Genomic DNA, 13,218 nt, shown 5'->3' with positions numbered 1-13,218 from the left:
ATTTTTCTTGTGAAACTTCCTTGTCTTTACAATAAAAGAGAGAAGCTAACTTTGAATCGGGACTGTCACATTCAGCTTTCTCCTAACAGGGGAGTTGCTCAAGTGCAATCACTTCGGGCCTCTCATGGCATTCATGGTGCTTTGAGTAATCCTTTTTCCATCTCCATTACACAGTGGGAAGTCTCACATAATAAGAAGCATGGAGTTAAAGCACTTCCAGGGTTGGTTAATTTGCTTTCAAAACATCCTTGAAGACTCAGATTCATTCCATCTTCCTGCTCTGCCAACTTCAGCATGTTGGCTTCTGTCGTGAAGCTAGTGTGTAAATAGTCCTGTAATGATTGCTGCAGCCCCAAGCTTTTCTATGTCCCCAGAAGAGAACATTCCTTCCTTGTATGCCTTGGGCCTCCAGTAGACTTCTTCTCATGACCCCTTGGCCAGGATTACAGTACAGACCTGTTCTTAACTCAATTGCTATTCCTAAGAAATCACCATGATTGGCTTGAGCAAATCTAGATTCATTCTGTAGGTTCTTTCCTGGAGCTCACAGTTGCCTCATGTCTGCCAGTAAATTAGTGGAGGCTATAGGGACCGGCAGTGGCTGTTGGCTAGGCTATGTACAATCCACGCCTGGAACCAGTGTGGCCACATCCTAGGCAGGTCTGGATAAACCCAGTTTGAGTTTTCAACATGATAACCAAAGGAATGTAGCTGCAAATAACTTCTTCTTGACTCTCCATCAGCTCTCTGCCATCTCTGTATTCCTGAGGGCCAAGCTTGAGCATTGTTTGTAGGTGTTTTTGGCAGTATAAGGCACAGTTAGGAGGAGGGGGAAAGCATGGAAATAAGAGAGCAAAAAGAGGATCCTGTGGAAGATGATGAAGGAGGGGAGCTGAGTGGAAGAAGAGAGAAGTGGATATGGCTGTGGAGAGGGGAAGCCACCCCCCTTGTCTCTGGAGAATATTGATATATCTGCCTCTTGTAAACAGGGAATCAGACAGCAGGGGACTGGCCCTCAGCACCTCAGGTAACCTCAGCAGTCCTCTGAGGTAAGTATTAGCTGTCTGATCTAAACTCTACTGTTCCACTACCAGGCTGCCTCCAGAAATGACCTTCCTCTTGCTGGCCAGTCACCGGCAGCTTTTCTGGGCTGTGTTCTGCCCCTGCCAGCCCTGCTTCCATGTAGGCCCACTTCTGGAATGGAGCACGGTGGATAGGTTGTGGGCTTAGACTTCCCTGTGCTTACATTCCAGCTCCTCTTAATCTGACCTAGGGAATTTCCTTCAGCTCTCTTAGCCTTAGCTTCCTCATCTGTGAAAACTCTACCTCGTAGGGTTCTTGTGAGGATTAAATAAGGTAATCCATAGAAAATGCTTAGCACAGTGTCTGGCACATAGTTAACATGCAATGAGTGTTTGCTGTTATCATTATCTCATACGTAGCCTTAATATTACTAACATTATTGTCTATGGTATTCTGGGCCACATGGAGCTGGCGAATGCTCTGGCCATCATGACCTCAAGACTCCTTGGCTTGGTTTTAAGGGTAGTTCTGAGTCCAGAGGAAAGGCAGCCCATGCTGGATGGAAAAAGCCACTGACATGGGCCTGGCACGTGGTAGGTGCACAGTAGCTATTAGCTGCCTTCCCTGACTTAGAATTATACAATCGCCTCAACGACCTTCCCATTTTCTTTCTTGTCTAACCTCAAGAATGATGCTCACACTGTCACCTTGGAGACACTGCTCCAGGAAAGAGCTTTACATTTTGAATCTCTGATGACAGCACAGGCAGGCCTCCGCTTCCTTACAAAACATGATCCTCAAAATGTTGGGACAACTGAATGTGTGAACATTGAACAGTGGATCCACATGGTTGTAAGAGGCTGGTCCCTTCTCAAAAAAGCTAAAATATTGTAAAATCCCCAATTACAATTGTCCTTTTCAACAGTCCTTGGCAGTATTTTGTTGCTTTTTGAACTTAATTTTGATCTTTACAATTAAACACAAGTGAAGTCCAATGAGTGATGGATACAGATTAGAATCCCTGCTTGCCTCAACACTAATGGCTTCTGTCTGTTTCTAAACTGGGTTAACTTTATAGTTTTCTAAAAATTATCACTGCTTCGAGTCCAATGAGTGATGGATACAGATTAGAATCCCTGCTTGCCTCAACACTAATGGCTTCTGTTTCTAAACTGGGTTAACTTTATAGTTTTCTAAAAATTATCACTGCTTCATCTGGATTTCCATTTTCTATTCATTTTTATAAAACAGTGAGGCAAAAACATGCAATTTTCATGAACATATACTGTTGATCACATAGAGATAGGGATGTTGCCAAAACTGACTGGTGGCTGGTAAGAGGCACCACGGTGCCAAAGCTGGAAATGTTAGAGTTTGGAGTATGAAAGGCAATTTGAGGTATGATCTATGAAAGTCCTGATTGTGTGTGAAAAAAGTGAAGTTGAGACTCATTTATATCTGCCTCTTCTTAAATATGACAAGATAGAGGCCAATCCCCCAGATGATCAATATGGCCTTTAAAAGGCACCCTGGCCTCTACCCAGGGCTAATCCATTGAGAGGGTTGGAGCCAAGATTATAAAGCATCTTGGTCCAGCCACCTGGAATGCTAATAAAATTTTCCTGGATTGAGTGGCCATGAAGAACCAGGTGTTTTGTGCTCACTGCTGCCAACCATAGATATGCCTGTGGCACCTGCCCCTGATGGCTGATGGTGGAAAGCCAGTCCCACATTTCAACCCCAGGGAAGGCCTCCTTTGCAGGCCCCATCTGAAACATATTAGGCCTGCACACCCTCTTCCTTTAAGATTCCATCAGGATTGGACACCCTGGAACGCCCAATGCTGTTTCATCATGCAAAGTGCAAACAACGACTTCTAAAAGACTTCTGAATTCTCATCTTTAAACTCTGTAATCCTCCGGCACAACCTTTTACTCCTTTCCTCCTGTGTGATTCCCTTCACTATGCCTTCTAGAACTCTTGCTCCATGATCATCAGCACATTCTTTTATGTATTTTTTCTTCAAATACTCACTCCAGGTCCTTGCTGTAACCCAAACTTAGCTGTCCTCTGAGAACTGCTTCCCCCGTCATTTCTCAGGGGGACACTTATTTCCATATCCTTACTTCCCTCTTATATTCTTCTGACAGGGAGGTGGTGTTGGAGTCCTCCTTTTTCCCACGACTGCTTCCATTTCATTCCTTCCCTTCCCTCCTGTGAGCTCCGCTGTACAGGGCTCACACCATGTGGATTTTCCACCCCATCTGCTCATAGTGACTGTCTCCTGGTCTCCCGGTCATTACCACCCTTCACTTTGTTTCTGGATTACCTCTATCTCCATGCTAACTCCTGCCATTGTTCTCATGAAGGAAACTTCAACATCCACATGGATGGCCCTTTTGGTCTTCTGGCCTCTTACTTTCCCAGGCTCCTCACCAAGCCCAATTCTAATATTTGCAGAAGGGTGCAAATGGAGGCTCATCTGTATGTCTAAATATTTAAATGTTATATATCCAGCTAACAAACTGTTAAAGAACACATGTCCTGTCCTCCTGTATATCTTTACATGACAAAATTAAAAATATGTATAAAGTTATGGTAAAATATCAAAGATAAGTGAATATAACTATTATTGTATATGTCTGGGTGCTCTTTGGATGGGCTGGCAATATTTGGATAAGTAATAAAAAAGGCATACATAATTCATAAATTATATTTATTTCATGAAAGTTAATTTTATTGCCTTTTAAGTAAATTATTAATTATGTTGTTATAATCAAGACTTTCATGTAATTTGTGTTTTCAGGGTGATGACAAATTAGACAACCTTTCTGGGGACATCATGGTTCTTAGGGTGTTTTTTGTTAACTTCAAAACGGAGAAATATGTTCCGCTGAGGTCAGAGCAATTGGAATTATCAATTAAATTCTTTAGGCAATACTTCGATTGGAAATGGACTGTGAATTTAATATATCATGCTCAAACATTTTGAAGGGGTTAGGTTGTATATGATCAATTATTGTCACATAAAATAGTACAAAATGTTTTAATTTCATTATATAAATTGCTGTCACTTATATCACGAGTTTCACTGTCTCTTAAAGCAACATCAAGATCCATACAGTATTTTTAAGTATTTTCCTTTCTTCAATGCTAGGATATAATAAGAAAATTGACAATAGCATCATGTTGTTCAATTTGTTAAAATCTTTCTACAGGTTACATCTTGATCTATAATGGCCAAAAAACAGTCTCCATAGAAATTCAAGGAAATGAGAAAATTGAAATGATTCTTATTCATGATTATGCAAACAAGCATGTTCATTTCCTTTAAATTTTTCTTTAAAAATTAGAGAACATCAATCCTTTAAAAAGTGGAATAGAGCAACTTAACTCTTGTTTTCTTTTGTAAGCAACAGTTCACACCAAATAACTGTGGATAGAACAAACACTAAAGTAATTTCATTTTCCAATAAAGACCACAATTAACTCATATTTGAAGAATTTCTATTGTTTCATTTAACTCTTCCAGTGCATCTTATATATCTCGTCTGCATTAAATAAAATGGCTTTAACGCAGCGAGTAGCTCCAGGACCATAAATTAGAACACAAAAATGGACACTTGGCACAACTGGGAGATGATACTTTGTTATGCAAGAATCTATCACATTAATGCCAAGTGGAAAGGATTTGAGAAAATAATTAATTTGTTTTCGCTCTCAGTTAAGTGCCTCTGTTGCTCAGCTCCTTCCTGCATTCTGAAACAGTCTCTGTCGCATATGTTGCTGGTAGACACCACACAGAAACCACATGCAGATGTGGCTGTTCTCTGTTTTGAGGACAGAGTATAGAGAAGCACTTATTAGGAGCTGAATGATATTAGCCATGAGAATGAATGTTGTGGTTATGCTGTACCAGCTCTGAGCATTGAATCTCAAGCAGCAGAGGTACCCTTATGTCCTTTGAAAAATTTAGTGGGTATGTGTGTATGTGGTATACAGAGCTCTCCAATGTGGGGTCTAGGGTAGTGGCCTCTTTTGAGGTGAGGTCTCCTCACTTCCATCTTGGCCAAACACTCCCATTATATTCTCTGTATTTTTGGTTGCAAACAACAAAAACCAATTCTGTTAACTGAAGTAGAAGAATTTATTGGAAGGACATTGAGTAGTTCACGGAACCCCTAAGAAGGTTGAGGAAACTGGCCTGGAACATAGGCAGAAACCAAAAACTGGCAGGTGAGAATGCAGCCAGTGTCATGCCAAAGGGGCAGTCTGGTTAACATATTACCTCTAGTGCTGCCCGCACTGCAAGACTTGGACTCTGCAGATGTCATGATCTTTTCCAGTGATTCCTGCAATCTTGTGTCACTCTCTCCAGACTCACGTCCCTTGGCAGAAGGATGTGATTGGCTGAGTGTAGGTTGTGTGGCTTTGCTGTCGAGGATGGTGTGTGGGGAGAAGGAATGGTACCCTTTGGCTTCCTGCACACCAGTAGGTGGGGACTTGCTTCTCAAGAAAGCACACAAAATGTGAATTTGTCCAAATAGGAAGGATATAGGATGCTTGGTAGCTAAACTAAAAGCAAAGATCTGCTATTCCCACTGCAGGATCTTGTCACCAGCAGCAACTGCAGCAACTTGAAATCCTTAATTTAAACATCACCTTTGGGTCGTGACCTATCCTGCTAGTTTCTTGCTTAAGGACAGACATTCCTTGCAATAGCTCTTTAGCTTCATGGAGACCTCTCATCCATGAACAACTCTGTCTTCTCTCTAGCCATCTGCCCCATCTGTCTTTACTTTCTTATCCAGCTTGGAGTCCATGGCTGATTCATCATTTCCATTGCTTGTCGAACTCTTCTTCTACCACATGCATCTGATAAAACCCCAGCTTTGGATAGAATGTGATCATCTATGCAGGTCTATATGAGAGTGAGCCATCCTTGAAACCTTTCTTCCCCTCACCCTCAACATTTAATCCATCATCAAGTACTGTCCATTCTAATGCCAAAATAAATCTGCAGTCTACCCCTTTTTTCTATGTTCACTGCCATCCTCCTAGTCCAAGCCACCATCATCTCTTGCCTGAAGTTTTGCCATAACTCCCTAATTGGTCTCTGTTTTCACTCTTTCCTTTCATATAGGCCACTTTCCTCAGGGCATTAGATGCCTTTATAAAATGTGAGTCACATCATATGCCACTTCTCTACCTCTTTTTCATTCAAACAGAAACACAAGGTCCTCAACAGGACTTACAAGGACATGCATAACCCATCCATATCCTACCTTTCTGCCATATGTCATGCCCCGTTCTCTCCCCTTCACTCCACTGGAGTCTCATTGCCTTTCATTCAGTTCATTTGATAATGTCAAATGCGTTTCTCATGTTGTTTCTTCTGCCTGGAATGTTCTCTCCCTAACTTGTCTGGCTAACTTCTAACCATCCTTTCATCATAGCAGAATTTTTTTTTTTCCAGAAAGGTTATCCTTGATCCCACAAAGTTAAATAATTTCTGTCATGGCCTCTCACAGCACCTAGTATTTTCTTTCAGTGTGCTTGTCGTGCCTTGGCTCCTGTGGTAATTGTTTAATGCTTGACATTGCAATGGAATGGAAACTCCACAAGGGGCAGAAGTACTTTTCCTCTTGTTTACTCTTGTAGCTCCAGCACAGTGCCTGACTAGAGAAATATTTGTGATTGACTGAGTGAAAGGGATAGGTCTTGCAACAGAGTGCTGGTAGGAAGGTCTTTTTTCCTACAGCCTCCATCAGCCTAAAGTTATTTCCTTCAGCTCCTGAATTCATCAGGTTTATGAGAGCATCAGCATCATTACCTGTTTCCCTGCTAAGATGGAATTTAGGATTCAGAAGCTAGGACATAAAAGGAAGGAATGAAATCCAACATGGAAAGTAATACCAAGTAGAGAATAACCCCCTGAGTGGCTACATATCTTCACTGTAAGCAGTAATCTGTGTGCAACTATTGAGGCTTGAGAATTTACATCTCTAATCCTCTTACCTTCTAATCAAGATCATTCCAATAGCTTTGCATTTAGGCTTCCAAGTGTATTATACATTCAAAATTATTTCTTTGTCAATGCTGTCCTGGTACAATTATGATCTCCTAGGGATTAAAAAAGTATTCATTCTCCTTTATCCTAATTTAGTTTATCTCCATCAAAGTTGTGTTTTTAAGTTTCCCATGCTGATTCCTTCATATAATTAATAGTAAATTTAAAATGAAATAGCAATTAAAAGAAATCATCTATATGTGTGTATGTTGTCTACTACAGTCTTCTCCGATTCAATTAGTTCCTACTTGACTCCTTAGCAGAGGCATGTATGATTTGAGGATTTTTTTCTCCTCTTCTTTCGTATCATTGCTTACCTCTGAGCAATTTCATCCTTTCCTAACAATGCAAAAATTAGGTGCGTAGGATAGATAAAAAGGTATAAAATTTTCAGTAATAAACTTTGCTTTCTGTTAAGGAAAATGTATCTCATAGTACAGGCTATGTTGTAAGAGTTCACTTAAGAAAAAGGACAGTTCATATGAAATAATTTCAAGTAGATTTAAACTAGTCATGCTTCATTCACTGAAAAATAGCAAATAATTGCAATAAAGTATTCTGTGGAAAAGTGACATTAAGGTATTTAAAGCCATACAAAGACTAATTCTTAGTGACAAAATCTCTGTACTCCACAAGTTTTAACTATTTTAGACAACTACATATGCATTTTGTAATTAAATAAATATGAATTATGTCTTTCTTCATTCTAATCAGTACACAATTTTGCACAGATATAATGATTAGGGAGGTATTTATGAAGGGGAAGTAGTAGAGAGGTTGGGATGAGGTTAGGTAACAGATGGGCTCTGGGGATTAGGTGCTTGGGAATATCATGGGCACTGTTGCCACCTAGCACTCATTTAAACCTTCCAAAATGACCCCAATATTTGTTCTTGTATCCCCCCATCCCCTTTCAGCCAACGTACTAAGGAGAAACTGATCTCACTCTGAGTTCCAGGGGTGGGCCAATTTTCTAGGAATAAATCCACACCCTTTTCAGTAAAGGTCTCTGGAATCCAGGTCTAAGTGCCATGTGGTTGGTTCAAAAATGGGCCAGTGAGGCTTTGAGAGGAAGTTTATTGACGGCTTCTGGGAAATAATTTGCACATAATAATGAGTTACCAGAATTCATGGGCTCTCTTCATCTTGACATTGGTGTCCATGTATATGAGCCCCGTGGCTGTGGCAGCCATTATGCTGGCAGCCTGAGGATGAAGCCTGCATGAGAACAAGGCTGAGAATGTGGCAGAGAAGCAGAGCAGGGCCCTGGCTGCACCCTGCCTCGCCTCTGCACTGCCTGGACCTTCTCAGGCTGTTAGCCAATGAACAGCCTTGGTTGTTAAACAATTTTTACTTGAGATTTCTGCTTCCAAAAGCCAAAACAAATGTTTTAACCTACGGAATCCCAATTTATACTTCCTTAATGTTATTTTTATTTTTTTCATCTTTAAGATTTTTAATATTTTTTTCTGATGATAAAAAGAATACATGCTCATTGTAGAGAATAAAGAAAACACTGAAAGATACAAAGAAGATTAAAACCATCTATAATTTTATAATCCCTAGATAACTGCTATTGATGTTTTTTGAATGCAAACTTACATATATATTTTACATATACAGTCAACCCTCTGTATCTGTGGTTTCTGCATCCTTGGGAAACAAAAACAATAAAAAATAATACAACAATAAAAAAATGAATAAAAATACAGAATAACAACTATTTACATATCATTTACATGGTAGTAGGTATTATAAGTACATAATCTAGAGATGATTTAAAGTATACAGAAGGATGTGTATAGGTTAAATGCAAATACTACACCATTTTATATACAGGACTTGAGCATCCTTGGATTTTGGTATGGTGGTGGGGCCTGGAACCAATCCCCCGAGGATACCAAGGGATGTCTGTACATTTATCGTACTTTAATGAAGCTGACTAGCTAGTGGGAAATAGAAACAAATAAACCAAAAAATCCAAACAAATAGATAAATATCTGTGACTATGGAAAGTTGTGGTAATTATTAACCTGTGTCCACTGTTGGGTCAGTGTTGCTAATAATGTTATACCCCATTTCCACATCCCAGAACAAATTATCAAAGATTTTAACTTAATAACTATTACAGTATAATATACCTTAAAGTGTAATACAATGTCTGATAATGCCTATAAAGTCAACCAGTTATCAATACGTTCATTTGGTTTCTCTACAGTAGGTGATGTTTCTTATTTATGGCAAGTTGTACCCTGTTAGAGACTGTTTTGCTCCAACTGTCATTAGATTTTGTCATAATGGGGTGCTTAACTAATTACAGCAAAAATTAATGTCGTATATTGATAATTCTGACAGTACACATGAAAAGGTTTCAGTATTCACTGGTGTGCTGAGTAAAAACCCCTGGAACATGGCCTTAGGAGGGTCAGAGTTGCTGCTCTCAGGCACTGGCTCGCCACGCCTGCCGGGCCCAGCCTGTCAGTGCCCACATCCCTTGGCCTCGTCCAGGCCTGGGAGCAGACCTTGCGCAGGAAGCTCCTGCTCCCAGCAGTGGGCCCAGCCAATCTCACGGAAACAGCTGCTGCTCCCGCCTGGCCCCCGACTCGAGTCATGCACACGGGCCCTGCTCCGCCCTGTGGCCCCCACCTCCCACTCAAAGTCTGGTTCTCATGGCAAGGAGGACTCCCGTGGAAACCAGACCCCCTCCCCCCAGACTGCCCCACCAAATGGCTCAGGAGCCTGCACCTCTCTCTTCCCATGGCCGGATGCACCTTCAGTCCTGCGCACTTGGCCACTGTGTAGCAGTGGCACCCTTGAACAGGGCGTACCCTCGAACCCGGTGACCAGCTGCACTCAGGTCTGGGCGCACCCCAGAGGGTTCAGCAATGTCCTAAGGTCCACTCAGTTTCTGCCACTGGCCACGCTCCCTCTGCCGGGAGACAGACACCTTCCCCAGTGTGCCTTTCCTTGCTTGTGCTCCATATCACACACACACACATGCACACACTCACAGTCACACGCACAGTGACAACCACACCAAGTGACAGACCTGGACACCAGATCTACAGGTACCTGTCGGTCAGGTGGCAGACTTCAGCACACCCTACCAGGCCCTGTCAAGCACCCCACCTCCACATATACGCATACACCTATCTAGGGAAGAGCTGTGGAATGGTGGATTCTCGATCATACCCCGGAAAAACTCCTCTTCCATTCAGTGACATCCGTGGGCATATGCACACATCCCCACCTGTGCAGTAAAGCACACAACACACTCGTTCATGCACACACACACACACACACACACACACACACACACTCGGGAGTCCCGGCCCTCCTCACCAGGGACAGACCGCAGGAGCAGCTTTCCAACCCGCAATCCCGTAGTTAATTTAACCGTGACCTTCCTCAGAGGGGAAGCCTGACTCCCCAGGGGTCAGGGAACCTGTTGAGGTCACACAGCTCCCTGCAGCTAGCTGGTTCAAGGCCAGGCCCCCTGCTCCCAGGGCTGGCACACACATCTGGCTAGGTCCACAGGTGTGCAAGCTGCTGGTGACCGCAGACCAACGGGGTCCCAGGGGGCCCATCCCCAGTGTGCTCGAAATGCCCCTGCGGGAGAGCACGGGCCAGAGCAGGGTGGCAAAGCCTGCATGCTGGGGTGGGACCATCCCGAATACGGAACTAAAGTTGCTGAATCACTGGGACCCGGAGGGGTGAGGCTGGCAGCTACGTGCCGTTGAGCGCTAGCGAAATGGTGGCCGCGGAGCGCATGAGCTGTCGCCCGTGCGCGTCAGGGCGCATGCGCGCAAAGTTATGCCCAACAGTTGGCATTCCTTTACTTGTGGTCACATCACTCCAATCTCTGTTTTTGTGATCACATTACCTCTTCTTCTTTTCTGTGTCTTCTCTTCAGTCTGCCTCAAATTTCTCTCTGCCTTTCTCTTATAAGGACACTTGACATTGGATTTACAGCCCACTTGGACAATCCAAGATGATCTCCCCATCTCAAGATCTTTAATTACATCTGCAAAGACCCCTTTTCCAAACAGGGTCACATTCACTGGTTTCAGGGATTAGGACATGGACGTATCTTTTTGGGGGCCAAATTCAACCCACCGCAATCTATGGAGAGTTATGTAAAAAAAAATCACCTACTCTGATGGTAGATTTCTCTTTCTTCTTGTACTTCTGTTAATTTTTGCTTAATATATTTGTGGCCAACTTATTAGAGATATATTTATGACTCTTGCATCTTCCCTGTATACTGGGTCTTTTATTAGGTAGAGATCCTTCTTTATCTCCACTCGCACACACTACTTAGAAAGAGTCTGCTGATGGCAAACTGATGTTGGAGGTAGGGTCCGGGGGACCTCAACCCACCCCGTCCTTTTACCAAGTTCTTGATGCCTCCACAGCAAAGAATTCAAGAGCAGAGTCATAGTAGAAATGAGAACATGTTTAATAAAATGAGTAAGAGATAAAGATTTCACAGAGAGAGTGTGGCATAGCTCCAGAGACAGAGCAAGGTCCACATCATGTTTAATACAAAAGTAAGAAATCCCTACTTAAAGTTCAGTACAGAGTGCAGGCTGGCTCAAGAAGTTGAGCAGCTGCTTGCTGAGAGTAAGTTCAATTCAAAAAGAAAAAAATACTACACAGAAGGAGTGCAGGGGGCCTACCCCGTGGCGCACTCGGGAGAGTGCAGCGCTGGGAGCACAGCCGCGCTCCCGCCGGGGGTCCGGATCCTATATAGGGATGGCCGGTGCGCTCACTGGCTGAGCGCGGTACGGACGCCACCAAGCCAGCGGTTGTGATCCCCTTACCGGTCACAAAAAAAAAAAAAAAAAAAAAAAAAAAGAAAGAGTGCAGGCTGCCTCCAGGAGAGTGAGCAACCACCTGCCTTCTGCTGGGATTTGGCTTTTAGGGTTTTGCTATCTAATGTACATTCAATTAAGGGGGTGGTTCCCAGTTATGTAACATAGTCTTGCACATGCTCAGTTGGTTCCCTTTTGGAGCTGTTCATTGGTCAAATCCTGTCACATGCCACAGGCATATTCAAGAACATTCTGTGCTCTTTAGCATGCCAAATGGAAGGTCATTTCAGCTACCAGGGTTATATAACTCTTCTCTACTGAGCAAGCACAACAACTGAATTTGCATAAGCCCACCCCTATGGTCTCATTTTCCACAAGTTGGTGGCAAAAAATGGGTCTAACTAGCAACAGTAACTTCCCTCTAAGCAAGGGCCTAGAGGAGGGGCCTGAGATCTTGAAGAATGTCTTGGAAACCCAGAGGCTTGTCCTGTAATGGCAGCCCAGGGAAACCGATCACCTCCTATCTCAAAGACTATCAGTTTGTCTGAAAAATATAATTTGTGTTTTTTTCCTCCATCTTTCTTTTGCTGGGCATGGAATTCTAAGGTTATGCACATGTTTTTCTCTTCAGCATTTCACTCAATTCTCTTTTACCTAAAAAAGAATTTTTTGCATCACCAAAAATCCCAGGGCCAAAGAATTAAAAATGTGTGCTCATTCAAAAAATATGTCATTGATAATTCTGAGGCAGCATTGTCTGTAATTAAATCATTCCAAATGATTGGTAAAAATGTTCCATTAAATATAGTGCAGAATAAATCAGGAAAGTATATGTAGAGAAGCTGAAACAAATGTGGATACTAAGTACATCAGAGGTAACTTTCTCAGTGGCTAAAGTGATTCTTCACACTAATTATATATCTTGCGGAAATAAAGATTCATCATCAGCTAACAAATGAAATAGATGGTTCTTCTAGACAATATCCTACGGCCGGTAGCTAAAATGACCTCCACAATAAACAATTATAGCATATACTCTCACATAATATACTACTAACATTGCTGTAATTTGAGACTACACATTTACTCTGAGGAATAAAAGAAATTATAAATTACATAATTTTCTTCCTCAGCCCTCGGGCCTCTGACACAGCCTCCAATTTGTAGTCTGATTTGTGAAACAGTGCAGGAGCCTCCGCATTTTTTTAGAAGTTGTACTTCTGGCCTCAGTGTACAGAAAAGTCAAGGAACTTTAAACACATCCATAAACATCTCAAACGCGTTTAACTTTTTCCGCCACCTTGTTCTTAT

The sequence above is a fragment of the Galeopterus variegatus genome, unplaced genomic scaffold (genome assembly GCF_000696425.1).
Source record: "Galeopterus variegatus unplaced genomic scaffold, G_variegatus-3.0.2 Scaffold1992, whole genome shotgun sequence".
Taxonomy (NCBI): domain Eukaryota; kingdom Metazoa; phylum Chordata; class Mammalia; order Dermoptera; family Cynocephalidae; genus Galeopterus; species Galeopterus variegatus.
Note: the sequence above shows the minus strand (reverse complement) of the source record.